General features: G+C 40.8%; 1 pseudogene; it reads right to left on the bottom strand.

Moving 5' to 3' along the window:
* Positions 1-583: 583 nt before the first annotated feature.
* Positions 584-21,562, bottom strand: part of LOC144281393 (solute carrier family 28 member 3-like) — a 52,267-nt pseudogene continuing 31,288 nt past the window's right edge.

Genomic DNA, 21,562 nt, shown 5'->3' with positions numbered 1-21,562 from the left:
AGGAAGGTTCTTATTTGATACCCAGGAAGCAGCTTTGGTGCTGCTGCTTTCCTGGTCAATGGAAGTGTCAGTGGAAGGCTTCAAATCTCAACCAGGACTTAGTTTTCTTCCTCCAATTGTTCTTAAGGGACATTTCGATTGAAAAGTAGTGCTATTTTCCAGTAATGTCACCAGGAACATAACCAAATTTACACATGAGTAGGCTTTCTGTTACGGGACAGGTTGACTCTTTGAAGGGAGACATGGTTATCATGCATCATGCATTCATCATGCATATCATGTTTTTTTTTTTCAAAATGCTCGCTATCCTTCCCTGGGACAGAATAATTCATCCATAACCATTGACATTGTGCTCATCATGAGATACCATAGTAGTTCTCAGTGGGGAAGGGTTCGCGGAAGGGAAGGAAGGAAGGAGAGGAGGACGATGCTGGAGATCTGAAAGGTTCACTCCTGTTTTCCTTTTTTCCAATTAAAGCTCATTCCACAATGAAAGTATCAATCTATGAAGAATAGTTTTTCCCCCCACAAAGCAGAAAATTCAGCATCTATACCTACAGTTCCATTGGAGAAGCAGCTGCACTCAAAATGCATTAGGGATCCAACTGCAGTTCAGTGTTCATGGGGTCATCAATTTACAGCAGCCCCTTAAAGAAGACAAGCTGTGGTTTCTTCCTGGGATGATGAACCAGGACCATTGACAATAGTGCTGGTGAAAAGTGAAATAAAGCAGTTAGTTGGGCCATAGAACAGAAAAAGTGGGTAAGCAGAAGACACGTTAAACATAGCATTGGGCAGGAAGCCAATTTTCTCTGTCACATTCAAGTTAAGGTGGGTTAAGGACAGAGTCATCAAAGAATTAGTTTTGATTCTTGAATCCTGTCTGGGCTCAAGGACTCCCCCTATTTCTTCCAGAATAAACCAAGAATCAATCCTTATAAAACATTTGCTCATTAAGAAGGGCAAATGGGGTAGGGGTATTGATTTTGCAGAGAGAAACTGTACAGAGTGGGAGTGGCCAGATGGGTCACTGGTGGCACCTCATGCCCATCACTATCGCTATCACCATGTTTTCAGGACAGCCTGCACTGCTTGATGCCCTTGAAAGAGAGGCAGTAACAATGAATTAGTGCTTGGGTACTAGTTAAGGGCATGGACTCTGTAGACAGAAAGACCTAAAGTTTGCATCTTTATTGTGCTTGCATTCATTTTTTTTTTGGAGTGGTAAAGCCTTCTTTTTTTTTTTTTTTTAAAGATTTATTTATTTATTTATTCATGATAGACAGAGAGAGAGAGAGGCAGAGACACAGGAGGAGGGAGAAGCAGGTTCCATGCCAGGAGCCCGATGTGGGACTCGATCTGGGACTCAGGATCGTGCCCTGGGCCAAAGGCAGGCGCCAAACCGCTGAGCCACCTAGGGATCCCTTGGATAGTGGTAAAGACTTCTTAAGGCCTGTTTTTATTGAAAAAAAAAAAAAAAACAGGGTTAAATGACATAATTCATACAAAGTGCCTATCACAAAGCTGAGGGCATAAGAAATGCTTGCATAGCACTAGCTAGTATTATAGTTCCTAGTCTCAGCTGAGAAAAGTCAAAATGAAAGGTGATCTAAATCAAAATAAATTGTTGCACAAGTCATTTATTTTTTAAAAGATTTATTTAGTTGAGAGTGAGTGTGTGTGAGTGAGTGTGAGTGGGGGAGAAACAGAGGGAGAGGGACAAGCAGGCTCCCCCTGAGCTCTGAGCCTGAGGCGGGTTTCCATTTTAGCACCCTGGGATCACCAGCTGAGCTGAAATCAAGAATCGGACACTCAACCAACTGAGCCACCCAGGTGTCCCACAGGTTCTTATATTTAAAAAGAGTTATAAAGTTATAAAAATAAGTGGATGGGCTCTATAGGTCTAATTTGTTTATTAATAATAGATATGAAGAAGTTAGACTCAAGAATACAATACCTGTTCAATAGAGATTGACAACAAGATACCACATCTGCTGTGTTCGTAGGTGAACTGGAGTTGAAGGCATTCTCTAAAATGTAATGGCAGTTGATGTCTACAGGGGTGCTGGAGAGTAGTCCTGGAAGTGAAGTAGTGTCATCTATTTTATTAATTTACGACATTACTGTGCCCTCCTGTTCCTAGCTTCTCAACCATGTTCCACACATTTCACTTTACAATATGCTCAGCAGCAGCTCTGCCTCTCAGCTTCCGACAGTAGCATATGCTGCATCTGCAGGTTGGAGGCACGGCCCCCCTGAAAGCTGCCATTCTGTGGGCTCTGGAAGACAGGACACAAAGGATGGCATGTGGTACCTGCAGTACAGGCTGTCATGAAGCAGGCGATGGTCCCTGCAATCAGAGCTCTCACTGACCCTGACGTGATATCACGCTTTCTGGAAGGAGCCACGAACGCTGGGACACATGGAAGTAGGAGATTAGTATTGAGGTCATTGTTTGGGAATTCCAAATCTCCAGCCTCAGAATTGTTCTAGGGTTGGGGGTCTCAGGTCATTGATCTTTCTTTCTCTTTCTCTCTTTCTCTCTCTCTCTCTTTCTCTCTCTCTCTCTTTCTCTCTTTCTTCTTTCTTTCTTTCTTCTTTCTCTTTCTTTCTATTCTTTCTTTCTTTCTTTCTTTCTTTCTTTCTTTCTTTCCTTTCTTTCTTTCTTTCTTTCTTTCTTTCTTTCTTTCTTTCTTTCTTTTTTCTTCTTTCTTTCTTTCTTTTTCTTTCTTCTTTCTTTCCCTTCAAATTAGCTGGGAAAAATCAAGATTCAAGAGCTTAATGAAGAGCTTCACATCCAGAGAAGTTCTCTGGTGGGAGAGGAAAGGAAGACATTTTTCCACAGGCCCAGTGACTTCCATTTTCTACAGAAGAAGCAAGTCCTAAGTTTTACCACAGTGTATCGAGGGCATGGCAAGGCAAATGGATTTCAAGGAGAGATCCAAACATTTTCAACTCATCGTCACCGTCTACTTCTATGCCTATAGAAGACTAATTAATCACTAATCAGAGGCCCACATTCCCAAATCCACTAGGCCTCAGAATCCTTCTCCAGGGGCCATTAAAATCTACCGGAATTGTCATGCAAAGTGAGACCTAGTGTCATCCCTAGGTAGACAAGCACCTGTACGTTTGAACAAATTCTTTCTGAGTTTAGCTTGGGTATACAAAGGAAAACTATATGGCAGAGCAGGGATAAAAAATAGACTGCAAAGGATTTACTACTGTCCCAGGGCCTTTTCTTCCCCTGAAACAAATAATGTTACAGAACAAGATGGAGATTAAACGTATGTTTATGTCACATGCATTATTGAAGAAAATTATTTTCACTTACTGAGTCTGCCAATCACTATTTCTAGAGAACCGATATTTGCAAAGCCACAGAGAGTATAAGTGGCAATTGTCTCAGAATGAATCTGTAAACAAGCATAAACACTTGGAAGAATACATGGCGTGACTAGCTTAGTAAATCTGACATCCTAACCAGGCTTCTTTTTCTGACTATGGAATCAATATTGACAAGTAAATGTGCAATGCATGATGTCAAACACTTGTTGTTTCAGAGACTTTTTTTTTTCTATCTCCGCTTGAATTTTGAGAAAGGGAAAAGGGCTGTGTAGATTCGGAGACTTTCTACAGAGAGTTGGAACTGGTAATCTTAGCCTCTACAAATGCTTCTTTCTGCCCAATGAAAACTTTTTTTTGGTAAAGATTTTATTTATTTACTCATGAGAGACACATGGAGAGGCAGAGACATAGGCAGAGGGAGAAGCAAGCTTCCCTTAGGGAGGCTGATGTGGGACTCAATCCTAGACCCCAGGATCATGATTTGAGCCAAAGGCAAATGCTCAACCACTGAGTCAGCCAAGAATCCCTTTTTAAAATTTAAAAAAAATTTTTTTAAAAAATTTATTTATGATAGTCACAGAGAGAGAGAGAGAGAGAGAGAGAGAGGCAGAGACACAGGCAGAGGGAGAAGCAGGCTCCATGCACCGGGAGCCCGACGTGGGATTCGATCCTGGGTCTTCAGGATCGCGCCCTGGGCCAAAGGCAGGCGCCAAACCGCTGCGCCACCCAGGGATCCCCTAAAATTTTTTTATTAAAGATTTTTATTTATTTGAGAGAGTGAGTCAGTGAGAGAGAACAGTAGCTGGGAGGGGTCAGAGGGAGAAGCAGGCTCAGGTCAGGACCCCAGGATCATGACCTGAGCTAAAGGCAGCTGCTTAACCAACTGAGCTTCCTAGGCACCCCCAATGATAATTTCTAATATTCAGTATGACCTGGCCACCTGCTATAATGCGCCAGGCCTAGTGCTAGCTACTGAAGATATAAAATTGGTCCCAGAAAATACTCACATTATATTTGTTTGATAAAGGATTTATTTAGAATGTATAAAGAGCTGTTATAATTTAATAATAATAGGACAAGCACCAATAGAAAATGGCTAAAGAGTTTTCACTATATATATATATATATATATATATATCAAACACATAAGAATATGATTGACATCATTAGTCACCAGAGAAATGCAAAACAAAACAGTAAGATAACACTGCACATCCACTAAAATGGCTAAGAAGTCAGACAATACCAAATGTTGACAAGGATGTGGAACAATTGGATTTCTTGTACATTGTTGGTGGGAACTGACACACGCCTGTTTATAAACCGGCAGTTTCTTATCAAGTTGATAGACATAGCCTTCATTACCCAGCAATAATGCTCTTTGGAATTTTCTCTGGAGAAGTATAAACTTATGTCCACAAGAAGACTGTAAATGAGTATTTATGGCAGCTATACTCATCATAGCTTCAAGCCAGAAACAACCCAAATGTCCTTCAACAGACAAAAGGATAAGCAAATTATGAATATCTATGAAATAGAATACTACTCGGTAGTAAGAAGGAAAGTAATGCATGCAACAACATGAAAGCTAAGTGAGTCCATTTGTAGGAAATTTTACAAGCAAATGTAATCTATAGTGAATGAAAGATCAGGCTGTCTGGGAATGAGGGGGTGGGTCGGGGTACTGTTGACTGCAGGTGGCCATGAGAGAAATTTTCCAGGTATGATAGAAATGTTCTATATGTTCATTGTGGTTGTGGTTACACAGGTGATACATTTGTCAAAACTTGTATATACACAAAAAAGGATCTTTATTGTACATAAATTATACTTAAATTGAAAGGGATTAATTTAGTAAAGAGAAAAAAAAGAAAGAGGAAACTCACAGATATAATAGGAGTTCCTTTCATTCCGGCTGTGGTGTGTCCTTGCCTCTCTTTGGTCCTCAGCTTTAACCATCCCCTGGGAATATCAGGTGCCCATGTTTACAGGGCAGTAGAAAGATGGAGGGTGAATTTGTGGAAGTGTGAGCATAGCCATCTAGTTCTGTTCTGACAACCAAGAGGTGTTGCTCAGGCCAGATAATCTCTCTCAGTTTAAAGGGCTGACCACAGGACACCCAGAAGATTCAGTGGACTTTGTTGTTCACCAGAAGCTCACCCAATTTGGCAAAGGCACCCACACAATTGAGCAATAATTTACTTTTCCAAAATCCTAAAACATCGATGATTTGGTTTAAAGAACAAACCAGGGCGGGGATCCCTGGGTGGCGCAGTGGTTTAGCGCCTGCCTTTGGCCCAGGGCGCCATCCTGGAGACCCGGGATCGAATCCCATGTCGGGCTCCCGGTGCATGGAGCCTGCTTCTGCCTATGTCTCTGCCTCTCTCTCTCTCTCTCTCTGTGACTATCATAAATAAATAAAAATTAAAAAAAAAATTAAAGAACAAACCAGGGCACCTGGCTGGCTCAGCGGTTAAGCGCCGCCTTTGGCCTACGGTGTGGTCCTGGTGTCCCGGAATCAAGTCCTGAGTCGGGCTTCCTGCATGGAGCCTGCTTCTCCCTCTGCTTGTGTCTCTGCCTCTCTCTATCTCTGTGTCTCTCATGAATAAATAAAATCTTTAAGAAAAAGTAAAGAACAAACCAGGAAAGCACTGCATTCAAAAGTAGCAGTGCTTTTCATCCCCCAACTAACTGGGTTTGTTAAAGCTCACATTCAAGACTCAAGTGCCCATGGTAAATTTTTTGTTGATTATAAGTCCTCTCTTCTCTTTCTGGTTTCTTAGAATGCCTTTGTTGGCATTTGCAATCAGCGTGCCTATAGCAGGCAGGAAAAAAATATTTCATGTATTTGAGCAGTCTGCTGTTGTTGGAAAAGCTCATCCTCATTCCTTGTTCTCTCTAGTGCTTTTCATTTAGTTCAACTGGCTTCAAAACAGGCAGGCTTATTAAGGGACCATGGGGAGGGATCTGGCACAAGGCACTTGAGATTCTTTTTTCCTGTTTCTGAGGATCTGTGGGAAGGGGACACACAGATGTGGCCATGTAGGGTTTTATTTTATTTTATCTTTTGTTTGTATGTTATATTTATTTATTTATTTTCTTGGAGAGAATTTTTAAAAATTTAAATTCAACTTGCCAAATATAGTATAACACCCACTGCTCATCCCATCAAGTGCCCTCCTTAGTGCCTGTCACCCAGTAACCCCATACCCCTGCCCACCTCTCCTTCCACAACCCTTAGTTTCTTTCCCAGAGTTAGGAAACTCTAATGGTTTGTCTTCCTCTCTAATTTTTCTCACTCAGCTCCCCTCCTTTCACTTAAAATCCCTTTCATTATTCCTTATATTGCACATATAAGTGAACCTTATGATGGTTGTCCTCTGATTGTCTTACTTCACTCAACATAATACCCTCCAGTTCCATCCACATCGAAGAAAATGGTGAGTATTTGTCTTCTCTGATGGCTGAGTAATATTCCATTGTATACATAGAATACATCTCCTTTATCCATTCATCTGTTGAAAGACATCATGGTTCCTTCCACAGTTTGGCTATTGTGGACATTGCTGCTGTGAACATTGGGGTGCAGGTGTCCTGGCCTTTCACTACATCAGTATCTTTGGGGTAAATCCCCAGTAGTGCAATTGCTGAGTCCTACAGCAGCTCTATTTTTAACTTCTTGAAGAACTTCCACACAGTTTTCACAAGTGGCTGTACCAGTATGCATTCCCACCAACAGTGTGAGAGGGTTCCCCTTCCTCCCAATCCTCTCCAACATTTGTTGTTTCCTGTCTTGTTAATTTTCGCCATTTTCATTGGTGTGAGGTGGTATCTCATTGTGGTTTTGATTTGTATTTCCCTGATGGCAAGTGATGCGGAGCATTTTCTCATGCATGCTGGCCATGTGTAGGCCTTCTTTGGAGGAATGTCTGTTCATGTCTTGCCCATTTCATGACTGGATTGTTTGTTTCTTGGGTGTTGAGTTTGATAAGTTCTTATAGATCTTGGCAACTAGCTCTATGTCATTTGCAAATATCTTCTCCCATTCTGTAGGTTGTCTTTTATTTTTGTTGACTGTTTCCTTTGCTGTACAGAAGCATTTGACCTTGATGATGTCCCAACAATTCATTTTTGCTTTTGTTTCCCTTGCCTTCATAGATGTGTCTTGTAAGAAATTGTTGTGGCCAAGTTCAAAAAGGTTGTTGCCTGTGTTCTCCTCTAGTATTTGATGGATTCTTGTCTCACATTTAGGTCTTACAACCATTTTGAGTTTATCTTTGTGTATGGTGTAAGAAAATGGTCCAGTTTCATCCTTCTTCACATGATTGTCCAATTTTCCGGACACCATTTATTGAAGAGACTGTCCTTTTTCCAGTGGATATTCTTTCCTGCTTTGTCAAAGATGAGTTGATCATAGAGTCAAGGTTCCATTTCTGGGTAATCTATTTCTGTTCCATTGATCTGTGTGTCTGTTTTTGTGCCAGTACCACACTGTCTTGATGATCACGGCTTTGTAATATGGCTTGAAGTCAGGCATTGTGATGCCCCTGGCGTTGGTTTTCTTTTTCAACATTCCTGTGGCTATTCAAGGTCTTTTCTGGTTCCATACAGATTTTAAGATTATTTGTTCCAACTCTGTGAAGAAAGACCAAGATATTTTCATAAAGACTATGTTGAATTTGTAAATTACTCTGGGTAGCATAGATATTTTGACAATATTTATTCTTCCAATCCATGAGCAAGGAATGTTTTATTTCTGTCTTCCTTGATCTCTTTCATAAGTATTCTGTAGTTTTTAGAGTATAGATTCATTATCCCCTTAGTTAGGTTTATTCTTAGGTATGTTATGGTTTTAGGGTAATTGTAAATGGGATTGATTCCTTAGTTTCTCTTTCTTCAGTCTCATTGTTAGTGTACAGAAATGCCACTGATTTCTCGGTATTGATTTTATATCCTGCCACATTGCCGACTTGCTGTATGAGTTCTAGGAATCTTGGGGTGGAGTCTTTTGGGTTTTCTATGTACAGTATCATGTCATCTGCAAAGAGGGAGAGTTTGACTTCTGCTTTGCCAATTTGAATGCCTTTCATTTCTTTTTGTTGTCTGATTCCTAAAGCTAGGACTTCTAGTACTATGTTGAATAGCAGTGGTGAGAGTGGACATCTCGGTCATGTTCCTGATCTTAGGGGAAAGTCTCTTAGTTTTCCCCATTGCGAATGATATTTGCTGTGGACTTTTCATAGATGGCTCTTATGGTATTGATGAATGTTCTTCTATCTCTACACTCTGAAGAGTTTTGATCAGGAATGTCAAAATGTTTGTCAATTTTGTCAATTTTTTTTGTCAAATGCTTTCTCTGCATCTATTGAGAGGATCATATGGTTCTTGTCTTTTCTCTTATTGATGTGATCTATCACATTGATTGTTTTACAAATATTGAACCACCCTTGCATCCCAGGATAAATTCCACTTGGTCATGTTGGATAATCCTCTTAATATACTGTTAGATATTATTGGCTAGTATCTTGGTGAGAATTTTTGCATCTACATTCATCAGTGATATTAGTCTATAATTCTACTTTTTGGTTAGGTCTTTCTCTGGTTTTGATTTCTAGGTAATGGTGGCCTCATAAAATGAGTTTGGAAGTATTCTCTCCCTTTGTATCCTTTGAAACAACTTTGGTAGAATAGGTATTATTCCTTCTTTAAATATTTGGTAGAATTCCCCTGGGAAGCCATCTGGCTGGGACTTTTGTGTCTTGGGAGGTTTTGGATGAGGGCTTCAATTTCTTCTCTGGTTACCGGCCTGTTCAAATTTTCTATTTCTTCCTGTTTCAGTTTTGGTAATTTGTGAGTTTCCAGAAATGCATCCATTTCTTCCAGATTGCCTAATTTGTTGACATATGGCTGCTGATAAATGTTTTTAAAATGGTTTGTATTTCCTTGATACTGGTTGTAATCCCTCCTCTTTTGTTTGTGATTTTATTAATACAAGTCTTCTCTTTTCTTTTTAATAAGTCTAGCTAGGGGTTTATCTATCATATTAATTCTTTCAAAGAACCAGCTCCTTGTTTTGTTGATCTCTTCTATAGATCTTCTGATTTCTATTTCACTGAGTTCTGCTCTAATCTTTATATTCTCTTCTTCTGCTTGGTTTAGGATTTATTTGCTGTTGTTTCTCCAGTTCCTTTAGGTGCAAGGTTAGCTTGTGTATTTGAGTTTTTTCCAATTTTTGAGGGAGGCTTGTATTACAATGTATTTCCCTCTTAGGACTGCTTTTGTTATATGCCAAGGATTTTGAGTGGTTGTATTTTCATTTTCATTAGTTTCCATGAATGCTTTTATAATTTTTTTTTTTTATTTATGATAGTTACAGAGAGAGAGAGAGGGAGGCAGAGACACAGGCAGAGGGAGAAGCAGGCTCCATGCACCGGGAGCCCGATGTGGGATTCGATCCCGGGTCTCCGGGATCGTGCCCTGGGCCAAAGGCAGGCGCCAAACCGCTGCGCCACCCAGGGATCCCCCATGAATGCTTTTAATTCTTCTCTAATTTCCTGGTTGATTCAGTCATCTTTTACTAGGATGCTCTTTAACCTCCACGTGTTTGAGTTTCTTCCAAATTTCTTCTTGGGATTGAATTCTAGTTTCAAAGTATTGTGGTCTGAAAATATGCAGGGGACAATCCCAATCTTTTGGTATTGATGAGACCTGATTTGTGACCCAGTATGTGGTCTATTCTGGAGAAAGTTCCACGTGCGCTTGGGAAGAATGTGTATTCAGTTGCATTTGGATGGAATGTTCTGAATATATCTGTGAAATCTTTTTGGTCCAGTGTATCATTCAAGGCCCTTGTTTCTTTGGTGATGTTCTAATTAGAAGATCTGTCATTTGCTGAAAGTGCCATGTTGAAGTCTCCTACTATTAGTGTATTATTATCTAAGTATCTATTTACTTTGGTTATTAATTGATTGGTATACTTGGTGGCTCCCACACTGGGGTATAAATATTCATGATTATTAGGTCCTCTTGTTGGATAGACCCTTTAAGTATGATGTAGCGTCCCTCTTTATCTCTTACTACCATCTTGTGAGATAAACTCTAATTCATCTGATATGAGAATTGCTCCCCCAGGTTTCTTTTTTTTTTTTTTAATATTAATTTTTATTTATTTGTGATAGTCACAGAGAGAGAGAGAGAGAATGAGGCAGAGACACAGGCAGAGGGAGAAGCAGGCTCCATGCACCGGGAGCCCGACATGGGATTCGATCCAGGGTCTCCAGGATCGCGCCCTGGGCCAAAGGCAGGCGCCAAACCGCTGTGCCACCCAGGGATCCCCTCCCCCAGGTTTCTTTTGAGGACCATTTGAATGGTAAATGGTTCCCCATCCCTTCATTTTCAGGTTGGAGGTGTCCTTAGGTCTAAAATGAGTCTTGTAGACAGCATATAGATGGGTCTTGCTTTTTATTTTTTAAAGATTTTATTTATTTATTCACAAGACACACACACACACACACAGAGAGAGAGAGAGAGAGAGAGAGAGAGAGAGGCAGAGACACAGGCAGAAGAAGAAGCAGGCTCCATGCAGGGAGCCCGACATGGGACTCAATCTTGGGTCTTCAGGATCACACCCCGGACCGAAGATGGCACTAAACTGCTAAGCCACTGGGGCTGCCCGGGTCTTGCTTTTTTATCCAGTCTGATACCCTGCATCTTTTGATGGGATCATTAAGCCCATTCATGGTCAGAGTAACTATTGAAAGATATGAATTTAGTGTCATTGTATTATATATTCTAAATGCCTGTTTTGGGGGATTGTTTCTTTGGGCTCCCTCTTTCTTTTTACTGGGTCCCCCTTAATATTTCTTGCAGAGCTGGTTTTGAGGTCACATATTCTTTCATTTTCTGCCTCTCCTGGAAGCTCTTTATCTCTCCGTCTATTCTGAATGACAGCTTTGCTGGATAAAGTAAGTATTCTTGGCTGCATATTCTTCTTATTTAATATCATGTATATATCATGCCAGACCTTTCTGGCCTGCTGGGTCTCTGTGGAGGGGTCTGCTATTAATCTGATATTTCTTTCCATATAAGTGAAGAATCTCTTGTCTTGAGCTGCTTTAAGAATTTTCTCTTTATTTTTAAAATTTGCAAGTTTCACTATAAAATGTCGAGGTGTTGAATGGTTTTTATTCATTTTGTGGAGGGTCCTCTCTATCTGTTAGATCTGAATGCCTGCTTCTTTCCCCAGATTAGGGAATTTCTCAGCTATGATTTGTTCAAATATATGTTGTGGTCCTCTGTCTCTCTGTCAGCCTCTTCTGGAATCCCAATAATATAAATATTCTTCCTTCTCAAGCTATCATTTATTTCCCTAAGTCTTTCCTCATGAGTTCTTAATTATTTTTCTCATTTTTTCCCTCTGCTTCCTTCCTTTCCATCAACTTGTCCTCTATGTCACACACCCTTCCACCTCATTAACTCTAGCTTAGAGTATACAATTTTGATTGCATCTCATTTAATCTATTTTTAATTCTCATATGATTAGATCTCAATTCTGTAGTAGGAGTTTCTAGAGTCCTTTATGCTTCTTTAGAGTCACCAGTAACTTTATATTTGGACTTCTGAATTGTATCTTGACATTGTATTTAAATCCACGTCCAGCAATTCTGTGGCAGAGAGTATTGCTTCTGGTCTTCTTTTGTGGTGAATTCTTCCTTCTAGTCATTTTGTACAATGCAGAGTGCCTTATTGTGGTGATATGAAATGATAGAATGCTTATGTGATGTGATAAAGGGAGACGAATAATGTAGGTGTTCTGATGTACTGTTAGATGACACATCAGAAGGAGGAGCATCTACTTCTGAACTGCAGTTGGTCTTGGGCAACTGAAACTATGTTGAGCATACTCCATCAGATCTGAGGCACCACTCCACTCCAGAGCAGGTTCCATGTACAGTTTTATAATAAGAGGAACAGGAGGCTAAAATGCTACTGCTCTGCCTTTTCCCATACATGAATGATGGAAAGAGCTGCATTGCACTGGGGAATCAATACATCGTTTGGTTCTCCCAGAGCCTGAGCAACAATGCTGGATATACAGGGACAGTGATTGTAGCATTGCTTCCAATAGCAGATAATTGGTAAGTGTCCATCAACAAGAGACTGTTAAAATTAAAAATGGTGTGTTCAGACTATAGAATACTCTCATAGACACTGATAGGGAATGGCATCCAAGATATGTTATTAAGTGCAAAGAGCAAGAGTAAAAGCATACTATGGTACAAGGAGAAGAGCTGAGCAACAGAAAAATAGGGAGGATGACTTACTTGTCCCTCTTGCCTTTTTGCGCCTTTTGAGTTCTATACCAGGGTGTGTATAAATTAAGTGTAAACAAACAAACATGCACAGTATTACTTTTATGTTAAGAAAGAAAAGATGATGGAGTAAGGAGGAGCTCATGTCCTGTGGACAACATGCTACATACATATTCTGACCTGGATAACACTGGGCTTTGCCTCAGACCTAGATATTATGCTTTGGTCATGTGATGCCTTTCCCCCACCACTTGTTGGTTGGTAAACAAAAATTGCAGGTACTCATCCCCATTTTGTTGCCTGTAAATAGGAAAATGGGAAAAACAAAATGCTTTTGCCATTATGACTCAACAGTAGCAAAAGCTATTGGGCTCCTGTCTTCAAATATCCTCTGTGGATCTGCCTCTGGTTGGGCTCACCCCCAACTGAAATCATTCCTACTGTTCTCTCTCTATTCTCGTAATAACTGTTTACAAACCTGCTCAGCACTGCTAGGATTGTGAGTTTGCTTTGCTCATTAAAAAAACGACTTTCTCCTGACAACTGGCAGTTGGGGATGGAAAGCAATTCACTTAATTTAGCCCATTGTTTACTTTTGGCAGGAGAGCAAACCGGTTTATGGTGGCATCCAAACAATGAAGACATTTGGCCAAGCTCTACTGTCTGGCCAGTTAAAGAATAAACATTTGAGAAACAGGAGACGACAGACCTGCTGTATCAGATGTGTGGGTCAAATGACCCTGACCATAAAATGCAAATCAGTACTTCATGGAGTATGCTGTTATATTTGTGTAATATGTGGGGACAAATTTGCATATTTTGTCTTTAGGGAACTCGGTGAGATGATAGTGTTGTTTACTGGTAGGCAATCTCAATTAGAACCTTGGGAAGCATGCTGGGGCACCTTGGTGGCTCAGTGGTTGAGTGTTTGCCTTCGGGTCAGGTTGTGGTCCCAGGGTCTTCGGATCAAGTCCTGCAGGGAGCCTACTTCTTCCTCTGCCTATGTCTCTGCCTCTCTCTCTGTGTCTCTCATGAATAAATAAATAAATATAAATCTTAAAAAAAAGAACTGTGGGCAGCATGCTTTTCCTCCCCTTTCCTTTTATAGCCAGATACATACTTTATTTTTTTTAATGACTTTATTTATTTATTCATGAGAGACAGAGACAGAGAGAGAGAGAGAGAGAGAGAGAGAGAGAGGCAGAGACACAGGCAGAGAGAGAAGCAGGCTCCATGCAGGGAGCCTGACATGGGACTCTATCCTGGGACTGCAGGATCATGCCCTGGACCGAAGGCAAGTGCTAAACTGCTGAGCCACCCAGGTGTTCCTTGAACATTAATTACAAATGGCTTATTTCAATGAGTAATGGTGCTGGTCAGAAATGTTCACCATTTCCCTAAGATTTTCATGAGTGGGACAATTCTGTTTTTGGGAAAGTAAAATCTGGAGACTCAGCTGTAAAATATGACCTAAGTAATGGCTTCACCCACATTCCCTTGTCCCATCTGAGGTCAAGTAAACATGAACATTTCCCTGGAACCTACTGACCTGAAGTTCTGACATAGTTATAGGATGCTTGTCTCAAAAATTCAGACCACAACCCAAGCTCTTCTCTTCCCTCATCCACTTGAAGAGTAGCAACTGTGTCTCACTATTTCCTTAGGATGTCCAGGCAGTATTTTGCACTTGGGCAGTTTCTCAGAGTTCATAGACTTTCTAAGGCTGGAAGGAAGAGACCCTCGACATTATTAGACTATGAGGCCATGAGGGCAGAAACCTCATCACTTGTTCCATGTTGTGGCCTCAGTGTGTAAGTGCATTGCACACAGAAGGTATGTGGCAAATATTTTTTTATTGATTCTTGTCCCTAGTCATATGACTCTAGGTTTGGATCCACAGGTCTCAAAAGTAAATGATCATAGTAGTAAGGACTAGCTGTGTATACATCACACAGACACACACGCATGGATTAATTCAACATAATTGAAAGTTATGAGGTGCTGTGTTCAGTATGGGCTCCATGAGATCAGGGATTTTTGGTTTGTGTTTTTCTCTGATGTATACCCAAGTGCCTGGCCCACTATGCACAAGCACCAGTGACTATCTGACCAATGTAGAATTGTGAGAAAGAAGTGTATTGAGAAATCAATGTATTTACTTACCGACATATATTGCTGCACACCATTCACAAATTAGGGTCCAGCCCCTTCCTTAAACTGATCGATTTTGAGAGCTGTTTATAAGTGACAAATTCATTGAAAAATGTCTTATAGCCTATGAGTTTGGTGACCATGAGCTGTCTTGCCATTCCACTCCCATCATGAAGGAAAGGGGGCATGAAGACATAGGAGCATACAATCTACAAAACTCAAAAACAGATTCCTTATTAGAGTGGTGATTTGCTTCTTGTTCCTCTGCCTCATCCTTGTGACAAGATTTTCTCACCTCCTTTATGTCTTCTTTAAGCATAGATATTTCTTCACATTGTTTTGCTTATCTCTTTCCATTAGGAGTCAGAATTGGCATTGAGTAATTTGAAGTCCCCTGGATTCCTGGCATGAGGTCAATCATTCTCTCCAGGTGGTGATAGGAGATGGGGAGGGGCAGTGGTGGGAAAATGGGGGTTACATGATGAGTGTGTGCATTGCGTAAGAGTATACTACAGGTGGTTTGGGAAGGCAATTTACAAGCCTATTTTTTATTTTATTTTTAAGATTTTATTTATTTATTCAAGAGAGACACACACACACAGAATGAGAGAGAGAGAGAGAGAGAGAGGGAGAGAGAGAGAGAGAGAGAGAGAGAGGCAGAGACACAGGCAGAGGGAGAAGCAAGCTCCATGCAGGGAGCCTGATGTGGAACTCAATCCTGCGACTCCATGATCACAACCTGGGCCGAAGGCAGGTGCTACACTGCTGAGCCACCCAGGGATCCCCAAGCCTATTGATTTTTAAACAAAGATAGGTAGAAACAAAACGGAGGAGAGATATGATAGAATTATACCTCAAAACTCAGTTGTGGGTAGTCAAACATGTTTTCAAACCAGGACAGGGCTGCATTCACAAAAGACAACAGGGCCAGGAAGGCAATCAGATTCACAGCTATATTTGCCACCAGGGAGATGGATGAGGATACTCTCTTTCTTGCAGCTTCTAGGAGGTTCCTTGAATCACTTTATCAAAAAATAGCAATTCCAGAATTACCAAGGTGTTGTCAGTGGATGGACATCACAGGTGTAGAAATGGCATAATCAGAGTTCATTTGATTGGAGACACAAACTCTCAGGCTCATGCCTTGGTCAAAATACTCACCTATATTCTGTGACATCATTTATAATTGCTTACAATTGCTGAGTGTAGGTGATTGTCATATGGGTATCTTATGGTTATACTACTCTGTTAATTGGGGGAGGGTTATAATTAAAAACTTGGTAAAAGATAAAGATATTATAGGCTTTAAAAATTATATTAAGGTAGTTACCAGAAAATATTTATAAAATATTCATGGTATAAGGACTAATACATCAAAGAAGGCCTGAAGAAATGGAATGTCACCATCACCTTTGAGTACCCCCTCTTCCTTAATCTCATCCTCTTCTCTTTAATCTCAGAAGTACCTGGCTCCCTAGAAGTTGCTTATCATTCCCTTTCTTTTTCCTTTTCCCATGTGAGTGTATACCTAAAATAATATGTTGCATAGGTTTACACACTTGCTTAACTTTACAAGTGGAATCACACCTATTCCATACATGTATTCTTTGACAAGTTGCTTTTCACTGACTATACCTACATAGAAACAGGGGATGAATCCCAGCAACATGTTCATTGATGGATTCTGTTATTGAATTTGATTATTTTGACTATCTTGAACCCCTTTATCCTTTTCAACCTTTTTCCTTTCTTTTGCACAGGGCAAAAAAATGAACTGAAGAGGGGCTAAAGATGTCTATATCATACCTTCATACTTCCTATTATATAAGAAACTTCCAGAAATGGTTGTCCCATTGCTTTCCAACGGTCTTAAATCAGTGCTCAAAAAACACTACACCACATTTAAAATGAAATATCTAAATTCAACGGTTAAGGAAATGTATTGACATTCAAGTATTTAGGAAGCTTTTCAAGTATTGAAGAAGGATTTTTTTTTTTTTTTTTTTTTTTGGGAAGTCTAATGAAGCCTGATAGTCACTGGGAAATTACATTCATTTTAAGGTCATGGGCTCTCCAATGATCAACTTTTGTCTGTGCTTTGAATTTGGACACCCCCATCCCGCCTCTCCAGTTTGTAGGAATGAGGTATCCCACTTACCCAGTTTCCATTTTCATGGCATTCTTGAGGGTTATTTTAGGTGTTTCTGTCTCAGGCCAGAAGAGTTTAGCCACAGCCAACGATGCAGGTGCGGACATCACTGAAGCAGTTAAAAGGTGGGAGGGTGAAACCTGTGATTTTGGGAGAAGGGCCAGCTGAAGTGTAGCTTTTCTGTTGTGCTCAGAATGAATAGCCCAAAAGCTTTACAAGGGGAGAGAAGGGCAGAACGGAGCCTGCCTCACAATAGTGTATTTTTGGAGGCTTGGGAGCACTCAGTGAGCCATGTCAGCATCACCTTGAGAGTCAGAGGACGAAGGGAGGAATTTGTGCTAATTGACCACATCCTTTGGTGAGAAGCCCAAAACCAAAATCTAATCATTTCAGAAGAGAATGAATCCTGGTAAAAACTTCAGAAGAAGATTCCTCTCCCTCCCTGTGGACCTGATGAATGTTTAAATAGTCCCGAAAACACGTATTTCATTAGATCATCAGTTTAGCTTTAGACAAGGGAAGTGTCTGGGGTGCAGGCACAGGTACACCCCTCTCTGTCTTCCTTTCAGTCTTCTGAATTCTGTGGTGCCTTTATATAATATTCATTTATCCAGAGTCCCTTTAATCTGTAAGTGATTTCTGTTTCCCTCACTGTGAACCTACTTAAACTCTTTTGCCTTTCGTCCCCACATGCTTATTTTGTTTCTGAATTCTCTTCCCTATATTTTCAGAATGCCGGAATCTGCACTTCCCTCCCCACCCCCAGTCCAGCCAGCACATTTTCACAGGCAGCACTCTTAGAGCGGTGGCTGAGTGGACCATCTGCAGATCCACACTGCTATTCCTGAGAACTCTTTCAGCTCCTCCCCCTTTTTAGATATTTTATTTATTTGTTTGTTTATTTATTTATTTATTTAGCAGAGAGAAGGACAGAGAGCACAAGCAGGTGGAGGGAGAGGGAGAAGCAGGCTCCTCGTAGAGCAGGGAGTTGGATGCGGGCTCCATCCCAGGACTCTGAGATCATGACCTGAAGTGAAGGCAGATGTTTAACTGGCTGAGCCTCCCGGCACCCCCTCTTCCACTTTTGCTCTTCCCTCTTCCTATTGGTTGCTCTCCGTGGACTGGATGAGGTGGATGGATGAAACTCCCCTCTCTAGTAAGAGCTCCTTCTCACCTGGGGCCACACCTCTTCATTTTTCCATGTCTGCACTGGGGGCTGCCTCTCTCTGGGGCTTACAAGCTCTGTGCTTGGGGCACGAGCACTGGTTATAATGCTCTGCGGCCCTGTGCCACACACCAGCAGCTCTCCAACTGGGTTGCACGTAAGAATGTACAGGAGGAGTACTTTAAAAAATCATTGATACCTGGGTCTCACCCCAAGAGCTTCTGGTTTAATTACTCTGTGGCATGGGCCTGGACATTGGGGTTTTTAAATGTTCCTGGATGATTCTAATGTGCAGTAAGGTTTGAGAACCACTGTTCTAAGCCACTGGTCATAAAACTTTCTCTGTGAAAGGCCAGAGAGTAAACATTTTTTTTTGCTTTTTCAGGCCACAACTACTCAACTCTGTAGCATGAAAGCTACCATAGAAGAATGAATAGAAGCAGCTGGTTTTCAGTAAAACTTTAGTTACCAAAAAAAAAAAAAAAAAAAAAAAAAAAGGAGCAATCTAGCTTGGCCCATAAGCCACACTTTGCTGGCCCCCGGTCTAGACTGCCTTTACTAGTGACAGTAATAATGGTTTTTGTTATTATTTTACATTGTTAGAATTTTGGCCAAAATCACCTCAATATGTGATTTCATTATGCCACAGTTGAATGTAATTCATATTTAGGTAGCAGATTTTGAAAGTGAAGCCACAAAGGTCCTCAGGGTCAGTCCTTTCCAAGGCCAGAGGAAGAATGGCCAACTATACAGCAAAAGGACACTCTTTGGCCTCCTAATCCAACAGCAGTGATCAAGCAAAGACAGAGATAAGAGTAGCAAAGAAAGAGGTTGAATTTTTCAAAATTTACCTTGAAACATTCTTACTGCATAAGAAGTGTATGCACCTAAAAAGCTTCTAGCAATGGTAGAGAACCCAGCTGTCATGACTGTGTGGAGTTCAGACTTGGTGATGTGTGGTGAGTATGGTCGGACCAGCAGTGGAGACTCTTGTCTAGAAACAAAGCAAGGCCAAGTTTCAATGCTCTCTTTTAAATCATAAGAGGGTGTGCCAATCTACTAAAGATACTCTCTCTCTTTTATTTTTTTTTTTAATTTTTTTCTCTCTTTTATTTTTAAATGGAGCCCAGTCTGGGGCTCAAACTCATGATCCTGAGACAAAGACCTGAGCTGAAACCAACAGTTGGACCCAACTGATTGAGCCACCCAGGTGCCCCTGATTCTATTTTCTAAAGCAGTATTTCTTTTTTTTTTTTTTAAGGATTCATTTATTTATTCCAGAAAAAGAGAGAGAGAAAGCACAAGTGGGAGGTGGAGAGGGAGAGAGAATCTCAAACAGACTCCACAAAAGCCCAGAGCCTGACTTGGGGCTCAATCCTAACATCCTGAGATCACGACCTAAGCCAAAACCAAGAGTCAGATGTAAAGCAGTATTTCTAAGTGTGAATCACAGACAGCTCAGCATTACCTGGGAACTTGCTAGATGTGCAAATTCTCAGACTTACTGATTCAGAAACTGTGAATGGGACCAGCAATCATGTTTGAACAAGCCTTCAGTTGTGGTTCTGATGCATATTCATTTGGGAACTCACATCATTGATGTCTGGATCATTGAACTCTACATCAGGGTGCATATTGAGTCATGTGTAATGTTTGCAGAGTGTACAAGGCCAATTCATATAAGGTCTCTACTAACCTAAAATCAGAGTCTGCTGGCCAGGTACACTTTTCTAAGGTTGGAACACTATTCCCCAAGTAACTGAGCCCTAGCCTTGTGAACTGGTGACTTCACATCTTCCAGCTTCATCCTGACAGACCATAAACCTCTTTGCTTACACCAGAGGGAAATAGAGATGCCTAAAAACATACCAGCAATAACAAGGACAGGTGCCCACAGGTGCTTTTCTATTTGGGAATCAGACACCCCATTCTTCCCCTTAGGTGGAAATGAATTAGAGAGAGTGTATTTGTAAGGGCCTGAATCCCATTAAGGAGGACTGGTGGCCTGGGACGTGGGGCTCTACATAAATAAGAGCTGTACTTTTAGCATAGTAAGTATTCAGTTGAGTACCACAGAAGCATGTGTGCAATTTTACAGTTTTCCCTTCATTATTTGTTATTGTTCTATAGGATGGAATATGTTGAGCTTCACTTCATGGACTAACTAGAAACTCAGTACATGAGCCCTCTTACCCTGCGGATAGGAGTAATCAAGTCAAGATGGTGTTCTAATAATTAGTCCTGAGAGATTTTATGATGATAATTATAATAATTTCAACTCCTAGGGAAGGAAGTATGGGCTCATCCCTAAAGACTATCCTCCAGGCTAGCAGCCGGGCTTACCAATAAGACTCAGACTGCCTGGAGCAGTTGTAAGCCTTGGATTTGGAGCTATGTGTTTCTCTTGGTGACTTGAATTTTGCTTCAGATCTGATTACCTTGGGCCGCTGTGCTGGCAAACATTCACATGTTCTTTCCTGGGTGTGTGATTCTGTTTTGCCTGAAGCTACATATTCTGAGTGATGAGGATGGTTACCATTTCTTATTTATCCACCCCATAGGAATGCTACTCTTTTGAATGACATGCCTTGGCATCATATTTCCTTGCTTAAATGGTCTTCAGGCCAAGCACTTACCCATGTGATGGATCAGAAAGATGAAAATGCTTTTGCTCATCGGCATTTTCCTTCAGGCCCATCTAAGACAGACTGTTGGCCAATTCAGACACATTGAGAATAAGCGCAACTATTTAAACAGCCACAGGTTTGTTGGTGAAAAGTCTTTCTGGTCTTTTTTCTTACCACAAGCATTATACCACAGAAAGTGAGGCTGCCTGTTACATCTGTGCAGCTTCAAGATAAGTGGTGAACTCCATTTGAGAGGGTGACCTGGTAGCTTCTGAAGGGTAGGTCTGAGACCTAATAAATCAATCAACTCAGAAAAGATTGTTTGAGGATCTGTACAGAATCTATATGGAACTTAGATAAAATGATTGCATCTTGCCTCCTCTCCATAAACTTTCAAGAACCCAAATGTGACACTAGGGCACTGAGACACTTGGGAGGGATCTCTCTCATGCACCCTTTCTCTCTCTATGGAATCTGGACATTATCAGTGGTGGGGGTTCCTTATTTTGACACCCCTCCCCAACACTAAAAAAACAATAATGCTGTTATATTTTTAATTGTACATTCTAGGAAGAATTGAACTCCATTTTAAATAGGAGTTTTGTTTTGTTTTTAGAGATTACAGCTTACTGTCTAATGAATATATTGCCAGCAGCCACTACAGATTCAATAGGAGATGATCCCATAGTAACTAACATTATCCATCTAACCTAAAAGCGGAAAAGGAACAAACTCAGTGAAGATCTGTTTGTATATGTGACACTTCAAAGTAGGGATGAAAATCTTTCAAGGAAAATGCTTTCAATAATTG

Source organism: Canis aureus, chromosome 1 (genome assembly GCF_053574225.1).
Source record: "Canis aureus isolate CA01 chromosome 1, VMU_Caureus_v.1.0, whole genome shotgun sequence".
Classification (NCBI taxonomy): Eukaryota; Metazoa; Chordata; class Mammalia; order Carnivora; family Canidae; genus Canis; species Canis aureus.
This window is presented reverse-complemented; position numbering and strand designations above follow the sequence as displayed.